General features: G+C 38.7%; 1 pseudogene; it reads right to left on the bottom strand.

The window, feature by feature from the left end:
* Window positions 1-7973: 7973 nt before the first annotated feature.
* Window positions 7974-9979, bottom strand: LOC145114288 (receptor-like protein 14; annotated as a pseudogene).
* Window positions 9980-10224: the final 245 nt, after the last annotated feature.

The raw sequence follows: 10224 nt of genomic DNA, 5'->3' as shown, positions 1-10224 counted from the left end.
ACATCAGGTCGAGTACACGTCATAGCATACATGATCGATCCTACAGCCGAAGCATAAGGTATTCGACTCATTTCTGCTATCTCAGCCTCAGTACTAGGGCTTTGTGTCTTACTCAATCTGGCGTTACTCTGGATGGGTAACTCTCCTTTCTTGGAGTCCTGCATGCCGAATCTCTTCAGCACCTTATCCAAGTAGGTACTCTGACTAAGTCCAATTAGTCTTTTTACTCCGGTTTCTCAAGATCCTTATCCCTAGAATATAGGCAGCTTCTCCTAGGTCCTTCATAGAGAAACACTTCCCAAGCCAGGACTTAACTTCCTGCAGAGTTGGGATGTCATTTCCTATGAGTAGTATGTCATCCACATACAATACCAAAAAGCTAACTATACTCCCACTAGCCTTGACATATACACAAGATTCATCTTCACTCCTAGAAAAGCCAAATTCTTTGACTTTCTCATCAAAGCAAAGATTCCATCTGCGAGGTGCTTGCTTTAACCCATAAATGGATTTCCCAAGCTTACACACTTTATTAGGGTACTCTGTATTGACAAAACCCTCTGGCTGACTCATGTAAACATCCTCAGCCAACTTTCCATTAAGGAAAGCGGTTTTGACATCCATTTGCCATATTTCATAGTCATGAAATGCAGCTATGGCTAACAGAACCCTAATAGACTTAATCTTGGCCACTGGAGAAAAGGTCTCATCATAATCAACTCCCGGAGTTTGTGAGAAACCCTTTGCAACCAGTCGTGCCTTATAAGTGTGTACATTACCATCCATGTCGGTCTTCTTCTTGAAGATCCATTTGCACCCTATAGTCTTACGACCTCGTACATTCTCAACCAAGTTCCAAACTTGATTGTCATACATGGACTGTATCTCGCTGTCCATTGCCTCTTTCCACTTGGCTGACTCAGGGCCTGCCATGGCTTCCGCGTAACTGTTAGGTTCATCCAGACCTATCAGTGTCTCATCACTGATAAGTGTATCACCTTTCGCAGTAATATGGAATCCATAGTAATGCTCAGGTGCATTCCTAACCCTTGTGGAACGCCTCAGAGGTACAGACTTGTCAATTGGCTCAACAGAAGTTTCCTCCTCAAGTTGAGTGCTAGGGTTTGAAGTTCCTTCACCACTTGACTCTTGAATTTCTTCAAGGTCAACTTGCCTCCCACTGTCTCCTTGGCTTATGAACTCTCTCTCTCTCGAAAGAAAGCCCTCCTAGCTACAAAGACCACATTCTCACTAGGTCTGTAGAAGAGGTAACCAAAGGATTTCTGTGGGTAGCCGATGAAAATACACCTCTCACTTCGAGGTTCGAGCTTATCATGAGTCTCGCGTCTCACGAAAGCCTCGCAACCCCAAATCTTAATGTGGTCTAGTTTGGGTACTTTACCAGTCCACATCTCATGTGGAGTTTTGGCAACTTCCTTTGTGGGAACTAGATTAAGGATATGGGCGGCAGTCTCTAAGGCATGCCCCCAAAATGAGATTGGTAGCGAAGCTCGACTCCTCATGGAACGAACCATATCCAACAAGGTTCGATTACGCCTCTCAGCCACACCATTCAACTGCAATGTCCTGGGAGGTGTCAATTGTGAGAGAATCCCACATTCCCTAAGATAGTCGAGGAACTCTGAACTAAGATACTCACCACCTCGATCAGATCGAAGCATCTTAATGTTCCTTCCCAATTGATTCTCGACTTCCTGTTTAAACTCTTTAAACCTCTCAAAAGTCTCTGACTTATGCTTGATTAAGTAGACATATCCATATCTACTGTAATCATCAGTAAAAGTCAAATAATAACGATTAGCATCCCTTGTGGCATGTTTGAAGGGCCCACACACATCCGTGTGTATAAGATCCAACAAACCTTCACCCCTCTCACAAGAACCTGTGAAGGGTGACTTTGTCATTTTTCCAAGTAAGCATGATTCGCAACTATCATCTGACTTTAGGTCAAATGATTCCAATACTCCATCCTTTTGGAGTTGGACTATGCGTTTCTTGCTTATATGTCCAAGACGACAATGCCATAATGATGCTTTATCCAAGTTATTATCATTAACAAAATCAATACACAATACATTATTTCCTAAGTTATCAACCACAGATACAGTTTCATACACTCCATCACAAGGTAATGCTTTAAAATAAAGAACATTATTAAAGAAAGCATTAATCGAACCAACTTCATTATCAAATGAAAAGGTGAAACCTTGTTTATACAATGCATGAAAGGAAATAATATTTCTTGCCATTTCTGGCGAATAACAACATTTATTCAAATCTAAACTAAACCCACTACTTAGCGATAAAGTATAAACTCCAATCTTGGTGACAGGTAAAGCTTTCCTATTCCACATGATTAAGTTTATTCTTCCATGCTCCACATTCTCACTTCTTCTTAGTCCCTGCAAATCAGAACAGATATGAATACCACAACCGGTATCAAGGACCCAAGAGTTAGAATGGGGTGAGTTATTAGATAAGATAGTGTAAATACCTGCATGGTTGGGTTTAACTTTCCCATCCTTCACATCTTGCTGGTACTTTGGGCAGTTCCGCTTCCAATGTGACTTTTCATGGCAATAGAAGCATTCAGCCTCTTTAGGGTCAGAAGAAGGAGTGACAAAACCTTTCTTGGTTCCACTTGAAGAAGAGCCATCAAGGGTCCTAGCCTTGGTACCCTTCGAAGAGCTCTTCCTCTTCTTCCCTCTACCTTTCCCGATTGCCAAAACCGGGGTGGAGTTTGGAGTAGGAGTGTTAACAACCGACTTACCCTTAAGACCTGTTTCTGCGGTCTTGAGGAATCCCTGAAGTTTGCTGAGTGTGACCTCTTCCTTATTCATAAGATATGTCATGCGGAATTGATCATAGCACGATGGTAAGGAGTGCAAAATGATATCTATTGCAAGCTCCTCAGGGAAGTTCACATTAAGCTTCAGCAACCGATCCACATACCTTTGCATTTTCTGCATGTGGCTCGTGACGGATTCCCATTCCTTCATCATGGTTGTTATGATAGAGCATATGATTTCATACCTCTCTTTTCGTGCACTTTGATGGTATCTTTCCATCAGATCTTGGTGCATTTCAAAAGGGTAGAAGTCCTCATAGGACTTTTGGAGTTCCGCTGTCATGGTGGCCAACATGATGCATGCCACTTTTGTAGCATCCCTTTCATGTGCCCGGAAGTCAGCGATCTCCTGGGAAGTTGCAGTGGTCTCATCAATCTCCTTAAGCTCCTTGTCAAGGACATATTCTTTGTCCTCGTAGCGGGTAATCATCCTGATGTTTCTGATCCATTCATTGAAGTTGGATCCATCAAAAGTGACTTTCCTACACAAGTTCATAAGGGTAAAGGAGCCATTAGGATTAGAGCCAGAAGCAGCATTGTTTGAAGACATCTGAAAGAAGAGAACAAGATTAGTTTAGATATTAAGAGAGTCCTTAATAAAACACCCAAATGTAATATTAAGGCTAGGATCCAATCACAATATATTATAACTTAGAAGAGGTATGCCGTAATCCAAGCTATAACATATTTGAAAGGTAGGTGAATGACGATTCACCAATTTCCACCATGTTTCAATCTCGAGTGTGCCCTCCAAGTTTTGTGACTGGGATACCGAGGATCACAAAACGAGGTGTGAAGTAACCATGCAAATCACTTGGTACACTCAATGTTTATTACTCAATCGATGTGCCGGTTAACCACACGAGCTCCACCGACCTATAATAAACTTTAAGTCACCCTTTACCTACCTTGTTAAGTCCAAGTTAGTGTGTCGGTTAACCACACGAGCTCCACTAACGACTTAAACAAAGTGTAAAGTGTAATTTCATGGATTAGCACCTTATTCACATTTTCCTAAAGTAACTAAGATTGGGAATTTAATAAAAACATTTAGTTACTTTATAATATTCATCATACTTCTAATGAGAATTTATAAGTCCTTGTCCTACCCGTTCGGCTAACGATCCTCCACCGATCAAGGAAGCGGTGGGTGAGAGTGGACACCCATTAAGTTGCCATTTTATAGGCAACAACCTTATACCCCCCTTATAGACCGGCTTCGTGAATGAGGCGTACTAGCGGTAAGACGACTTGACGTTATACATATATATATATTAGTAACTTATAATATTATAAAGTATAAGGGTTGAATTTTAACTTTTAAAATTCTAAGGGTTGGAACTAAAGTTTTAATCAAGACTTTACATGTTCCAAAACTTGAGGGCAAGTTTTGTAAACTTCCAAAACTTTTCATTTCTTATAACTTATGAATTAATTGAGTAATAAAAATGAAGACTCTTCATTTTTATAACTCTTGTGTTCTTTTAATGGCTTTAATAAAAGTGAGACTTTTGGTTTTCCATAACTTGAGGACAAGTTATGGACTCCATTAAAACACATTATGATCATGAATTAAACTACCATGAAGGTTACAAACAATTCCTATGATCATCTAATCTTCATAAGTTCAAGAACATGAATATGAACACTTTCAAGAATAAAAAAAAATTACACTTAAAAAAACTTGTAATTTTAATAATTGCCATTGTAAATGGATTAGCATAAACATTACACCATCTAAAACAAGCTTTAAAACATCAAAACAGTTTAGGGTAATGTTTCTAGTCCATTTCCAGCAACAAATGTACAAACTTTCATACGAGCAGAAAACAGAAAAACGAATTTTGTTTCCAAGCTGTTTGCACAAAAAAAAAAAAAAAAACAACAAACTAACCTAGGCTCTGATACCACTGATGGGTTTTGAGCATTCTAACACTTCCTAAGTGTACATGCAACCCTAATAACCTTGGATCTATGTTTGTCTAATAATCATGCAAAGTTGAATTCCAAGGTTATATTCCTATCTAGCATACATGGGGAACATTTTTAACTTGAATGAAAGATAGAATAACTTACCTTGTTGTTGATTATGATCCTTGAAACCTTGTGAGCCTAGCACCCCAAGTGTGATGCCTCAAATGCTTCACACAACACCAAATGCAAAGGAGTAAACTTTGAGAGAATCTTACACTTACAAAATCGGCTCTAGCCCTCTTGTTTCTTATGTGTCCCGATTTTGGTGGAGAACATGTTGCTTATATAGTGTGTCACATCTAGGGTTACACCATGTAAACCGTAATGTGGCATGACTCTTCATTTCCATGACCCATGGGTTTGTAACTCCCATGGAGCCTCCATGGAGCATTCAATGGGTTTAACCCAACTTGATTATCCATGGAGCCTTTTAGCCCACTATACAAGTTATGGATGATTTACATGATCAACCCATATATTTAATTAGTCAACTTTTGATCACTTAATTAATCCTAGATTAATTCTTGATCAATACTAATTAAATAATACTATTAATATATTAGAACTTATAATATATTAATAAACCACAAGTGTTATTTCTCTCATTTAGTCTATCCAAATGCATGATGCCATGCAACCCAAATGGAACATGACGGGTCGGGTCAAGTACATACCAAAAATAGTTATGGACTTAGACACATTATCCAACAGAAAGTACCTACAATAGTCGAACGGAGTCACCAATGGAAGTTGTGCGTGTTTGTGTGTTCTTCTATCGACTCCAGCGACTAGTTAGGGGGGATTTTTGCAACAAAAGAAGTAGAGTTTTAAGATTTGTAAGTTTGGACTATTGGCTACCTCGTTCTTTTCGTTAATTACATTTCATTGAAATCAAGAACCGATGGTGGATCATTCGATCCACATTTTAATTTAAATAATTTGACTTCTTTTGATTATTGTAAATGTTATTCAGTTTATTCGGGTTATTCGGTTCGAGATGTTTTGTCCTAAGTATTGATTTAATCGGTCCGGTTTTCAATTCTTCCAAATAGTCTTATTCGGTTTTCAGTTTATTCGGATTCGGGTCGGTTTGGTCTAGTTCGGCGTAAAAAAAAACTTACTCGAATTATCCCATTATCCTTTGGTCAGGTCGAATTAAAAATGTTTTTCAATAATTGTAAAATTAATATAGCATTAAATATTGGGTACCATTTTTGGGCCATTAAGGCCCATTGGGTTTAGTTTTGAAAATTTCACGATTTAGAAGAAAACGTTTTTTTACAAAGAAGTCGATTCGAGGCGGCGATTCACATGGTAGTTCGTAAAATGTACCTGTATGCTTCATTTCTTAGCAAGTTTGGAGCATTTTGTATGTTGCTCGATTTGTTGTTGAATCGTTTTAGAGCTTTACATTTACATCTATTATGCTTTTTTCGATGCAATCGTTAATATGTACTCTGTTTATGTTTATGCAAAACTATAGTTTATGGAAAGAGATCTTAACAACCAATGCATATGTGTATAGATTCAACCATTGGTGTGCTTCCTGGATCCTTTATGTTATTGTCACTGTAGGCTAGTCACTGTTACTCATTTTTGCATCAAGACGCCTTAAGATTGCAAATTAATCATGCTCCCTACTCCCTTGCTGCCCATCTTGTAGTAGTAATTTATACTAGTTGTTAGTGATTAGGGTTTATACCCAAAACCACCGCCTTCCACCTCCGGCGACCTTCTCTAATAGTCGTCGGAGGTGCCTTCATTATGTTTCGTATTTTTCATTTTCTTCTCTTTTCCGCCTAACTAATAAAACAGCCACCGGCACCAAACTAGAGCTCTTTCATCGGTTTCTTCCACTGCCTCATCTAGTTCTATCTCCTCCTCAGATGACCTGTGCTTCTGAGCCTTCTGCCTCCTCCTCGGCTGGCCACTTATTCAGATCTCTTTTCCAATTCAGCCCCTTCTGATGTTGTTGTTGCCTCCCTCTGATGACATATTCTCCGTCGGGCAGCCTCTGATCTGTAGTCGTTTCTTTCTCTATCAACATTGTAGTTGCCGATCTCGTCGGAATTGGCTCCGTCCACCGCAGCTCAAGCCCTCTTTCTTTCTCGCTGTCTTTCTCCGGACTCCTCTGCCGCTGGTTGCATGATCATCGCCGGCGCCGCTAGTCTTCTCTTTTTCTACAACAGAATCACCTATGGCTGCTGCTTCTTCTCTTTTCTTTTCCGACGAGCAGTCAATCTTAGCCGCCATTGTTAGAGCTCTACCACCGCCGATGCCGTTGTCTTCATCTAGTTTTTATGTTTTCTTCGTTTGTTTATTTTTCCAGTTTAATCGCCTCCACCCGATCAAACTAGAGGGGAATGTTAGTCAGGGCCGGTCCTAAGGAATTAATTATCCTTAAAGGCCCGGAACGAACAAGAAAAAAGGGGCCCTTGTCGTTATTATAAGTTGTTATTTTTAAATAAAAATATATAATAAATAAAATTAGGCCCTGTGCGGCTGCCCACTTTGCCCCCCCCTCAACGCCCCCCATGATGTTAGTGATTAGGGTTTAGCCATTAGGCTTTAGGTATTCTCTATATATTTTTATGTAATTGTGTTTTGAAAAGCAATCAATCAGTTATCTAACACTAGTTATGTGAGAATCATATATTCCATCAGCAGATATCTTTATGCAACTAAACTGTTAGCCCATATGAACCCAGATTGTTTTTTTTAAATATGAAGCAACATGGTAGATCAAGGTTGTAGTAATACTGATAGACAAAACTGCTGTTACTTCTCAATCATAACTTAATAGACTTCACTAAACACCATATCTGCTAAAAGCCTAAAATAATATTCCTACTTAATTGTATTCTTAGTTAAAATGTTTTTGTTAATAATTGCTGGCCCTAGTAAAGGTTTATTGAAAAGGTTCTGAAGTCAAGTACCAACCATGATCTTAATTCCACGACCTCAGCCCTACAATTATAGTTTAAGGAGGACATTGATTTATCAGCAATAATTGATGGAAGTCCCCATTCTAAATGTAGAAAATAAGCCAGAACATAACAGAAAAGGAAGCAAAAGCATCATCATGCAGATATCAAATGACTTACTAATACATACCAAAGCAGTTTTGCATTTATTCTATCACACGTTTTTAGTTAAAGAGAAACTATTAATGGAAGGGCGTGGAGAGATAGTTGACTGAATCACAAAGGAAGTAATAACATGTAAACATATAGTCTTCAACCAAGTCTAGCCACCATTTGCGCAAATAAGGATTGATGTAAAGAAGCGCAACAAAGCCCAATAAGAACACAACATACGTCGAACCAGAACTTCCATAGAAAAATGTCATGTCGATATCATACCATTTGTCATTGTCTTCTATGGCTGGTGGATTGGTCACGTGTGGATTAGTTGTGCATTTCTTCTCCAGTGGAGGTCCACAAAGAAGTGGATTCCCTACATAGCTTGCCTCCATGAAAGTACCAAACTGTGCTTTCATATCTGGGAGTCTGCCTGAGAGATTGTTGTGAGAAACATTGAAAGTAGATAGAGCGGTAAGTTTAATGAGTTGTGATGGAACATTTCCGGTCAAACCATTTGAAGAAAGGTCCAAGCTCTCTATTTTTGCAAGATTTGAGAAGTTCACTGGAATGGGTCCAGTCAGGTGATTGTGAGAGAGGTTTAAAGCACGAAGATGGGTTAAGAATCCCAGTTCTTGTGGAATTTCACCGGTTAGTTTGTTACAGGAAAAATCCAATCCTGTCATGTAATCAAGGATGTCACCCTTGTAGCTGAGAAAGAGTTTTTTGTTGTAAACTCAACTTCGTCTTGTGTTTCAAACCCTTGGTTATTGACATAGGCAGGCTGCCACCTGTGTAGAACACTCTTATAATCGTAAGAGGAAGACATGGGATACCATGATATGGTTCTTTTAAGGAATGCAAGGTAACTTGACCCGGTAATATTTTTTTGGCAGTTAGGTATTGAACCAGAAAGGGAGTTGTCGGATAAATCCATCAAACTTACATTATATAATTGGCACAAGTGTTTTGGAATAGAACCATGAAACTTATTTTTTCTCATGAGAAGAATCCTTAAATTGGATTGTTTACCAAGAAATTTAGGAATCCTTCCAGACAAGTCATTGTTACTGATGTCTAAAGTCAAAACATTAGTCAAATTACGAAAGAAATTGGGTATTGGTCCAGTGAATCTGTTAGAACCCAAATGAAGATGCTTCACATGTTACAAGTTTAAGCAAGATGGGATTGGACCAGAAAAAGAATTTTGCGAGATATCAAGAAAAGTGAATAAAGTTGGTCCACAAGGAAACCTGCCTTCCAAACTGTTATTTCTCACCACAAGTTCAGATAACTCACTTGTGTTGCTTATCCACCCAGGGATCATACCGGTAAAAAAGTTGTTGCTAATATCTAAAATCATCAGCTTATTATATGTGCTGGGCTCATTTTCAATGTTACCAGTGAAACAGTTGCTATCTAAGTGGAGCTCTCGGATTTTACCTAAACTTAAGTTTCCTGAAAGTACATTGCCATACAATTTGTTGTTTGATAGTTTTAAGATCATCAAACTAGACATGTATGTAAACAATCCCTTTGGTACTTCTCCAGATAATTCATTATCAGATAAATCCAGTATTCGTAAATCCCTCAAATTACCAAGTGAAGATGGTATAGCACCACTTAAAGAATTCTTGGACAAATTCAAATGTTGGATGTAGGGAAAGAATTTTTGCATATCATCGGGAATAGTACCTATCATTCGATTTCCAGACATATCCAGTTCCAGCATATTAGCGTTCCTATGCAGCAGCATGCCGGTAAAGGAGTTGTTCCTTAGATTAAGAACTTCAAGATTTGTATTATTTTCAATCAGCCAATTTGGAAATTTTCCCTCCAAGTGGTTGTGAGACATGTCTACTTCTTGTAACTGGTGCTGGTGTAGCAAAAACCCTGGAAGAACACGCCCTTTATGCCTATTCATATTGCAATTAGATAGCATTACAACTTTCAACTGGAACATTGGAATCCAGCCTATAGGCTCTTCTGTTTCCACCTCAAATTTGTCATTGTTGCTTAAAAAGCGAATTACCTCAAGCTTTGAATGATTGGATAACGACTTAAGAGATGATAGACTGTTGAAACATTGAGGCATAATTCCATTGAGCATGTTGTGACTAAGATCCAACTCCTGGAGGTTCTTCAGCTCACACAACCCTGCCAAAAGAGAAAGAATGTGGTTTATAAACCCCCCTTAACATATATAAAAACTTGCACTTGCATGGTCATACGACACAAGAACACTTAACTATGTGAAAAAGGTAATGTTACATAAGGCTTGCTCCAATTTATAAGTCATAC

This window comes from Lactuca virosa, chromosome 1 (genome assembly GCF_052849685.1).
Source record: "Lactuca virosa cultivar CGN04683 chromosome 1, Lactuca_virosa_CGN04683_v6, whole genome shotgun sequence".
NCBI classification, from domain to species: Eukaryota; Viridiplantae; Streptophyta; class Magnoliopsida; order Asterales; family Asteraceae; genus Lactuca; species Lactuca virosa.
This window is presented reverse-complemented; position numbering and strand designations above follow the sequence as displayed.